Below are 10,706 nucleotides of genomic sequence, written 5' to 3'. Positions count from 1 at the left end.
TGAGTATCGAATGAATGGATACTCTGAGATAGAACGAGAAAAAGCAAATTTGATTAATGCTACTTCTATTAGTTTGGAACAATTGGAAAAGTCTAAAAACGAAACCCTTTATTTTGAAAAACAAAGGGCAATGAATCAGGTCCGACAGCGGGTTTTCCAACAGGCCGTACAAGGAGCTCTAGGAACTCTGAATAGTTGTTTGAATACCGAGTTACATTTCCGTACGATTCGTGCTAATATTGGCATTCTCGGGTCCCTGGAATGGAAGAAATAATTAAATTAATTAGGCCTTGAACTTCTACTTTCGTTTAGAATTTAGGCATTATTTTTCCCCTTGCTTCCGAAAAAAGAGTCAAGAAACACTAATGGCAACCCTTCGAGTCGACGAAATTCATAAAATTCTCCGCGAACGTATTGAACAATATAATAGGAAAGTAGGGATTGAGAATATAGGTCGCGTAGTTCAAGTGGGGGATGGGATTGCTCGTATTATAGGTCTTGGTGAAATAATGTCAGGTGAATTAGTCGAATTTGCAGAAGGTACTAGGGGTATTGCTCTGAATTTGGAATCCAAAAATGTTGGGATTGTATTAATGGGCGATGGGTTGATGATACAAGAGGGAAGTTTTGTAAAAGCAACAGGAAGAATTGCTCAGATACCCGTGAGTGAGGCTTACTTGGGTCGTGTTGTAAATGCTCTGGCTAAACCTATTGATGGGAAAGGCGAAATTATAGCTTCCGAATCTCGCTTAATTGAATCTCCTGCTCCAAGTATAATTTCCAGGCGTTCCGTATACGAACCTCTTCAAACAGGGCTTATTGCTATCGATTCGATGATCCCTATAGGGCGCGGTCAGCGAGAGTTAATTATTGGGGACAGACAGACTGGCAAAACAGCAGTAGCCACAGATACAATTCTCAATCAAAAAGGGCAAGGTGTAATATGTGTTTATGTAGCTATCGGTCAAAGAGCATCCTCCGTAGCTCAAGTAGTAACTACTTTCCATGAGGAGGGGGCCATGGAATACACTATTGTAGTAGCTGAAATGGCGGATTCACCTGCTACATTACAATACCTCGCTCCTTATACGGGAGCAGCCCTGGCTGAGTATTTTATGTACCGCGAACGGCATACTTTAATAATTTATGATGATCTCTCCAAACAGGCACAAGCTTATCGCCAAATGTCCCTTCTATTAAGAAGACCTCCCGGACGTGAGGCTTATCCAGGGGATGTTTTTTATTTGCATTCACGCCTTTTAGAAAGAGCCGCTAAATTAAATTCTCTTTTAGGCGAAGGAAGTATGACCGCTTTACCAATAGTTGAGACTCAATCTGGAGACGTTTCCGCCTATATTCCTACTAATGTAATCTCCATTACAGATGGACAAATATTCTTATCTGCGGATCTATTCAATGCCGGAATTCGACCCGCTATTAATGTGGGTATTTCTGTTTCCAGAGTAGGATCCGCGGCTCAAATTAAAGCCATGAAACAAGTAGCTGGCAAATCAAAATTGGAACTAGCGCAATTCGCAGAGTTACAAGCCTTTGCACAATTCGCCTCTGCTCTCGATAAAACAAGTCAGAATCAATTGGCAAGGGGTCGACGATTAAGGGAATTGCTTAAACAATCCCAGGCAAATCCTCTCCCAGTGGAAGAGCAGATAGCTACTATTTATACCGGAACAAGAGGATATCTTGATTCGTTAGAAATTGAACAGGTAAATAAATTTCTGGATGAGTTACGTAAACATCTAAAAGATACTAAACCTCAATTCCAAGAAATTATATCTTCTAGCAAGACATTCACCGAGCAAGCGGAAATCCTTTTGAAGGAAGCTATTCAGGAACAGCTGGAACGGTTTTCTCTTCAGTAACAAATAAATTTTGCATGTCTACTCTTGTTAGTAGAATAGGAATCGTTGAGAAAGCTTTTTCATTTGAATCATGCAAAAAAGTTTTCTTTGTTTTTAGTTTAGTATAGTTATTTAAAGAATAGATAGAAATAAGATTGCGTCCAATAGGATTTGAACCTATACCAAAGGTTTAGAAGACCTCTGTCCTATCCATTAGACAATGGACGCTTTTCTTTCATATTTTATTCTTTCTTTTATTTTTTTGCTTCTTCCGAGAAAAAACTGTTAGACCAAAACTCTTTTAGGAAATCAAAAAATCCAGATACAAATGCATGATGTATATATTATATCATGCATATATCATAAAGAAGGAGTATGGAGGCGGTAGTGGGAATCGAACCCGCAACCCCAAGGTTATGAGCCTTATGAGCTACCAAACTGCTCTATACTCTTAAACTAAAGAGGGGTAACTAGTGGATAAAAGAGGGTTGGATACGCCCCTCTACCAATATCTATACAAATAGAATAGTCCATTTATACAGAATGGTAAAGAGGGCTCCTCTATGATTATCAATTCCAGAAATCCATACAAATACGAAAGGGTATTTTATCCTTACCAACTGGATCTTGTTGCACCCGGTAACAAACATTCATAAACCATTTCTCGAAGTACGTGTCCGGATAGCCCAAAATGTCGATAGTTAGCTCTAGGTCTTCCGGTCAAAAAACAACGTCGATGAAGGCGTGTAGGTGCACTATTACGCGGTAGGGATTGCAATTTTTCTCGCATTTTCGTTTTTTCACTCAAACTCAAGGGAGAAACTTTGCTTCTTATCTTTTTTTTTAAAGATTGACGAATCAAATGATATTTCTGTTCTAATTTCTGCCGCTTCTTCTCCCTCTGAATCAAACTTTTTTTTGCCATAATGTGTCGTTGCTATTATTACCAAGTATACGGTTCTAATCCTAGATGGAAAAATAAATAGAAAAAGAAATCTAAAAAGGCAGATCCTCCCTCTCTATCAAGAGTAATGAACTAGGTGCTGATACAGTACAAAAAAACAAACTAAATTAACCAAACTTGCCTGATGTTGAGGCAATCAAGAAAGCTGCATAAGTGAATATATAACCCACGGAAAAGTGAGCTAATCCAACCAATCTTGCTTGCACAATGGAAAGAGCCACGGGCTTATCTCTCCAGCGAATTAAATTAGCTAAAGGTGTGCGTTCATGAGCCCATGCTAAAGTCTCAATTAATTCCTGCCAATACCCCCGCCAGGAAATTAAGAACATAAATCCAGTAGCCCAAACAAGATGTCCAAATAAGAACATCCACGCCCATACCGATAAACTATTCATCCCAAAAGGATTATATCCATTGATAAGTTGTGAAGAGTTTAACCATAGGTAATCTCTTAACCATCCCATCAAATAAGTGGAGGATTCATTAAATTGTGAAACGTTGCCCTGCCATAATGTGATATGTTTCCAATGCCAATAAAAAGTAACCCACCCAATGGTATTTAACATCCAGAAAACTGCCAAATAAAATGCGTCCCAAGCAGAAATATCACAAGTACCGCCGCGCCCTGGGCCGTCACAAGGAAAACTATATCCAAAATCCTTTTTATCTGGCATTAATTTGGAACCGCGTGCATCTAAAGCGCCCTTTACTAAAATCAATGTAGTTGTATGCAAACCTAGAGCAATAGCATGATGAACCAAGAAATCCCCAGGTCCTATTGTTAAGAAAAGCGAATTACTATTCTCATTAACAGCATTCAACCATCCGGGCAACCATAGGCTTCGACCCGCATTGAAAGCGGGGCCATTCGTTGAAGATAAGAGTATATCGAACCCATATGTCGTCTTGCCATGAGCAGATTGTATCCATTGGGCAAATATAGGTTCGATCAAGATTTGCTTTTCTGGAGTACCAAAAGCAAGCATGACGTCGTTATGAACATAAAGGCCCAAGGTATGGAATCCTAGAAAGAGGCTAGCCCAACTTAAATGAGATATGATAGCTTCTTTATGGTCTAACATTCTTGCCAATACATTATCCTCATTCTGTTCCGGATTGTAATCCCTAATGAAAAAAATAGCTCCATGAGCAAAAGCCCCTGTCATGATGAACCCTGCAATATATTGGTGATGAGTATATAAAGCAGCTTGAGTAGTAAAGTCTTGTGCTATGAATGCATAAGGAGGTAAAGAGTACATATGTTGAGCTACTAAGGAAGTAATAACCCCTAAAGAAGCTAGAGCAAGACCTAACTGAAAATGAATCGAATTGTTGATTGTGTCATAAAGGCCCTTATGCCCACGCCCTAATCGACCCCCCGGAGGAGTATGCGCTTCTAAAAGATCTTTAATACTGTGCCCAATTCCGAAGTTAGTTCGATACATGTGACCGGCAATGAGAAAAATAAATGCAATAGCTAAATGATGGTGAGCCATATCGGTCAGCCACAAACTTTGTGTTTGTGGATGGAATCCCCCAAGAAGAGTTAGAATGGCAGTTCCCGCTCCTTGAGCGGTACCAAATAAATGATTACTCGAATCAGGGTTTTGGGCATAAAGATTCCATTGACCCGTCAAAAGGGGTCCCAACCCCTGGGGATAGGGTAATACATCTAAGAAATTATTCCATCGAACGTACTCCCCCCTGGATGCGGGAATAGCAACATGAACTAAATGTCCTGTCCAAGCCAAAGAACTTACCCCGAAAAGTCCTGACAAATGATGATTGAGACGAGATTCCGCGTTTTTGAACCACGAAAGGCTTGGTTTCCATTTGGGTTGTAGATGTAACCAACCCGCTATTAAGGACAGCGTAGAAAGAAATAATAGAAAAAGAGCTCCAGTATAAAGATCCTCATTGGTGCGTAATCCTATTGTATACCACCACTGATAAACTCCAGAATAAGCAATATTCACTGGACCAGCAGCACCTCCTCGAGTAAAGGCTTCCACAGCGGGTTGACCAAAATGAGGATCCCAAATCGCATGAGCAATAGGTCTTACGTGTAAAGGATCCTGTATCCATGATTCAAAATTTCCTTGCCAAGCTACATGAAACAGATTTCCGGACGTCCATAGAAAGATTATTGCTAATTGCCCAAAGTGAGAAGCAAAAATGTTCTGATAAAGACGTTCTTCAGTAATATCATCATGACTTTCGAAATCATGTGCGGTAGCAATACCAAACCAAATACGACGAGTAGTGGGGTCCTGAGCTAAGCCTTGGCTAAACCTGGGAAATCTTAATTCCATAATGCCTTTCAAATCCTCCTAGCCACTATCCTACTGCAATAATTCTCGCTAAGAAGAATGCCCATGTCGTGGCAATTCCACCCAGAAGGTAATGGGTTACTCCTACAGCGCGTCCTTGTATAATGCTCAAGGCTCTAGGCTGAGTAGCAGGAGCAACTTTTAATTTGTTATGAGCCCAAACGATAGATTCAATGAGTTCTTGCCAATAACCACGGCCGCTGAATAAAAACATTAAACTGAAGGCCCAGACAAAATGAGCACCTAAGAAAAAAAGACCATATGCAGATAATGAAGAACCATAAGACTGAATGACTTGCGATGCCTGTGCCCACAAGAAATCTCGAAGCCACCCATTAATCGTAATGGAACTCTGTGCAAAGTTTCCCCCTGTAATATGAGTTACCACCCCTTGATCACTTATAGTACCCCAAACATCCGACTGCATTTTCCAACTGAAATGGAAAATGACTACCGAAATTGCATTGTACATCCAGAATAAACCTAAGAAAACATGATCCCAGGCGGATACTTGACATGTTCCCCCTCGGCCAGGCCCATCGCAAGGAAAGCGAAAACCTAGATTTGCTTTATCGGGTATCAAACGGGAACTCCGAGCAAATAAAACACCTTTCAAAAGTATTAATACAGTCACATGTATGGTAAATGCATGAATGTGATGGACTAAAAAATCTGCGGTTCCTAATGGAATAGGTAACAAAGCCACTTTGCCACCTACTGCTACTAACTCGCCGCCTCCCCACGTTAAGCTAGTACTTGTTGTTGCACCAGGAGCTGTTACGCCAGGCGCAGTAGCATGGATATTTTGTACCCATTGAGCAAAGATAGGTTGTAATTGTATGGCAGTATCCGAAAACATATCTTGTGGACGGCCTAAAGCACTCATGGTATCATTATGAATGTACAAGCCAAAACTGTGAAAACCTAGAAATATACATACCCAGTTAAGGTGGGATATGATTGCATCGCGGTGTCTAAGGACGCGATCTAATAGATCGTTGTATCGAGTAGTTGGATCATAGTCTCTTACCATAAAAATTGCTGCATGTGCAGCAGCACCGACTATTAGAAATCCGCCAATCCACATGTGGTGTGTGAACAAGGAAAGTTGTGTACCATAGTCAGTAGCTAGGTATGGATAGGGAGGCATAGAATACATATGATGAGCTACAACAATGGTTGTAGAGCCTAGCATAGCTAGGTTAAGAGATAATTGAGCATGCCATGACGTTGTTAAGATTTCATAAAGACCCTTATGGCCTTGTCCTGTAAATGGGCCCTTGTGAGCCTCCAAAATATCTTTAAGTCCATGGCCAATACCCCAATTGGTCCTATACATATGACCTGCGATTAGGAAAAGAATAGCAATAGCTAAATGATGGTGCGCAATATCGGTCAGCCAGAGACCACCGGTTACTGGATCTAGTCCTCCGCGAAAAGTCAGAAATTCTGCGTATTTGGACCAATTTAAAGTGAAAAAAGGGGTTGCTCCTTCGGCAAAACTAGGATAAAGTTGAGCCAAAAGGTCCCGATTCAAGATAAATTCATGAGGAAGTGGTATCTCTTTAGGATCCACCCCAGCGTCAAGAAATTGGTTAATTGGTAAAGATACATGAATTTGGTGCCCCGCCCAAGAAAGAGACCCAAGTCCTAATAATCCCGCTAAGTGGTGATTCAACATGGATTCTACATCTTGGAACCAGGCCAATTTGGGAGCGGCTTTGTGATAATGGAACCAACCAGCAAAAAGCATTAACGCTGCAAAAATCAATGCACCAATTGCAGTACAATAGAGTTGTAATTCACTAGTTATTCCAGATGCTCGCCAAAGCTGAAAAAAACCAGAGGTTATTTGGATTCCTCGGAAACCCCCGCCTACATCACCATTCAATATTTCTTGCCCTACTATAGGCCAAACTACCTGAGCACTGGGTCCAATGTGAGTAGGATCACTTAGCCATGCTTCATAATTGGAAAAACGGGCGCCATGAAAGTACATGCCACTCAACCAAAGAAAGATAATGGAAAGTTGCCCGAAATGAGCACTAAAGACTTTTCGAGAAATCTCCTCCAAATCACCAGTATGACTATCGAAATCGTGAGCATCAGCATGTAGGTTCCAGATCCAAGTGGTAGTATCAGGGCCCTTAGCTAGTGTTCTTGAGAAATGGCCGGGTCTGGCCATTCCTCAAAAGATGTTTTTACAGGATCCCTATCCACAACAATTTTTACTTCTGGTTCCGGCGAACGAATAATCATTAAGTCCTCCTCTTTCCGGACAAGACATACAAAGAGACCCGCCAACTGTCTTTTTAAGTGAATCTTTGAAAGATATATATTTTGAAAGATAGATTTTGAAAGATAGATTTTGAAAGATAGATATTGTGATTAGTTCTTTTCTTTACTATCTACCATCCTTCTATTTTTTTTTTAGTTATTCACTGGAGCAATTATATATTGAAGTCAATCCGAGGCAAGTGTTCGGGTCTATTATGACATAAAGATTAGGTGCCTAACGGACATTGTTTATCTTGAAAAACAAATATTTCTCGACGTAAGAAAAAAATCTTTTTTATTTTTAATTTAAGAAACTAGTGTATTTTTTTTGAGGGCATAAGCTCCTATCTATATCTACTTTCCTTGAGCATAATATAGGGTTTTTTATTTGATTCTAAATTCCAAGATAACTCATTAGAATTATTAATAAGATGGTCCTAATATATTAGCAATATTTAGATTGCCCCCTCTTTTTATTCACTTTATTACTTCTATTCTAGACCCTATCCCTATGGTTTATTCTTATGAAATATCATATAAAATAGAAGGTATAAGAAATGGATATAATGAAATTCTTGATTCGATCTTACGACCTAATTTATTTGATTAATGGATCAACAACCAAACCACCCATTTTATGAAAAAGAAGGAGCATGGTCTTATTCAAATTCAAAGCGCTTCGTAATCTTCAACCAGTTCTGTGCTTCAATATAATTTCCCGGAGTAAGCGCTATAGCTTGTTTCCAATATTCAGCAGCTTGATCAAACCAAGCTTCCGCAATTTCCGAATCACCCTGTAGAATGGCCTGTTCTCCTCGGTCGGAATAGGAAGTTCCTTCCCTTAGAACCGTACTTGAGAGTTTCCTACCTCATACGGCTCAGAAATTGCTATCTGAATTTCCCCTATCTTAACTGAATTCGATTTATCAAAAATCGATCCAATTTGTTCTTGGGTTAAGCAGAAGAAATTAATTACCTAAGTTTCAAACCCTAATTTTTATCAATAATCAGTTTGATCTTTTTTCCCACCTTCAGAAGAATGAAGCATAGATAGATATAGAGCCTTCGTTCAAATTTTCTGAGAGGTAACTATCCCGGTTTCATATATGAAATCTCTATAGAATCCTTGAAAAAGACTTTTTTCCATAAGAAAGAAAAAAGAACTTACTATCTTTGGGATCTGATACTACACCGCTGCTTAATCCCTTAGTGGATCGGCTCTATTACATAAGCGGATTCCTAAATTTTGCCCCATATCATGGGATAAGTAAGCAGTTTTTTTTAGTTGTATCGACCCAGTCGCTCACTAATTGATCTTTACGGTGCTTTCTCTATCAATTTGAGAAACTTTATCCATAGAGTAGTAGTATAGGCCATACTTTCTTCGTTTTTTGATTCTCGTGAAGTGTCCTTCCTTCCTACAGCTGATAGGGAAAAATCGTTGTTTTTACGATCCCTATGTAGAAAGCCCTTTTTTTCTAGTATTTACTAGAAAATTTGATCCTCTCTTTTTTTTTTTTCTTTCTATAGTGGAGATAGTCGCACGTAATGACAGATCACGGCCATATTATTAAAAGCTTGCGGTAAGAAGGGGTTTCGTTCTAGTGCCCGGAAATAATATTCCAAAGCCTTTGTATGCTCTCCATTGCTTGTGTGTATAAGGCCTATGTTATAGAGTATATAACTTCGATCATAGGGATCGATTTCTAGTCGCGTAGCTTCATAATAATTTTGCAAAGCTTCCGCATAATTTCCTTCGGATTGAGCCAACATCCGTTACGGTCGTTCATTCTATTCAAAAAATCTCCGTTCCAAAACCGTACATGAGGTTTTCATCTCATACGGCTCCTCCCTTCTGTACATAATAGTACTAAGCGAAATAATCTATAGAATCAAAATAGAATTAGTCCCGTCTCATTATGAACCGAAAGGGGCTGGTATTTTTCCAAGAAATCTCTAGCCAACCTTCCCACAAGAGGTTTTTCTTAACACCAATGAATTCTATTAATGCTAGAGGAAAACGATAGCTCCAATAATTTCTTTGTTCTCAACGCCTCCTATTTAGAGGAATTAGCTACTTCAACGATCTTTGATGGTTATAGGGGTATCCAAAGTACAAACCTGATGGTTGTTTGTTATCCCAACCATTCTTCCCAGCCCTGATACCGATCAGGAAAGGGGTAATTTCTAACAAAGTTTTTCTCTTGTTGATTCCTATTTCTAGGTGTAGTGCTTTTCTCCCCTATGCTGCCTACGGATACTAATAGAGTAGGATTGGCCTGTAATCCATACCATACCATATCCTGTAGGTGTAACCTTTCGCTCAATACTCAAATCTACAATTGAAGTATCTGAAGCCGCATCAATCGAGGATACACGACGGAAGGAATTGTTAGTTCGCCTCACCTTCCCGAAGCGTGGGTTTGTTTGCTTTACAAATTTGGTTCTCTCTATGCCAACCCCCCTCTCTTTTTCGTAAGACTGAGGTATAGGTAGGGCTAAAAAAAAGCAAAAAAAAGAGTCAAATCGCACCATCTCTATAATAAGTAAATGCCTTTTTTTCTCCTGAGGTTGTCGGAATTATTCGCAATAAAATATTGGCTACAATTGAGGAGGTCTTATCAATGAAATTTCCATTTCCACGGGATCTAGGCATAATTCCCAACCCATTCTATATAGAATTGTTTTCATTCCTTCACAAAATAACATAAAAACAAACACATTCGATTCTTATAATTATAAATAGATTGATCCATATGCTCTACTCTAAATCCATATGCTTTAAATGGATAAGAGAGATATGGATTTTCCGCTCAGCTCAAATTGTATCCTTTTCCTTCTGCTTGGACACGAAGAGATATGAAATATTTGACTAAGACTGGATTTCATTCCACTTTCCTATTTCTGAACAACAACTTATGTTATCAACTATTTCGTGTTTTCAAAGTTATTAATTGTCTCATACCCTATTTTTGATTTCGATAGTATGGTGTAGCGTATCTTATGCAAACGGAATTCTAAGGTTTCTTTATTTTATTATGCAATAAGAAGAATTCTTCCATTTTCTTTTTCTTTAGTTGCGGGAAAACCCAAATTAAAACTTTTATTTTATAGCGAGCGCAATTTCTAGTAAAAAATCCTGTATCCTTCCACTTAGATCAAAAGGAATTTTTCCAATAGAACTATGGAACCCCCGAGTGGTTGCGGTTGTACCTGTACTGCAGGAATAAGAAAACTCGCTATTCACTCAGTTTATTTTCCATAATAAGTTATGTA

At 39.1% G+C, this 10,706-nt stretch overlaps 1 non-coding gene across 1 annotated transcript; it reads right to left on the bottom strand.

The window, feature by feature from the left end:
- Positions 1-2,015: 2,015 nt before the first annotated feature.
- On the bottom strand, positions 2,016-2,087 carry TRNAR-UCU (transfer RNA arginine (anticodon UCU)). Its single transcript has one exon. It is a non-coding gene; the product is annotated as a tRNA-Arg (tRNA).
- Between the last annotated feature and the right edge of the window lie 8,619 nt (positions 2,088-10,706).

The sequence above is a fragment of the Triticum urartu genome, unplaced genomic scaffold (genome assembly GCF_056163025.1).
Source record: "Triticum urartu cultivar PI428250 unplaced genomic scaffold, HENAU_Tu73 scaffold2, whole genome shotgun sequence".
NCBI lineage: Eukaryota > Viridiplantae > Streptophyta > Magnoliopsida > Poales > Poaceae > Triticum > Triticum urartu.
Note: the sequence above shows the minus strand (reverse complement) of the source record. Positions and strands in the feature narration are given on the sequence as shown.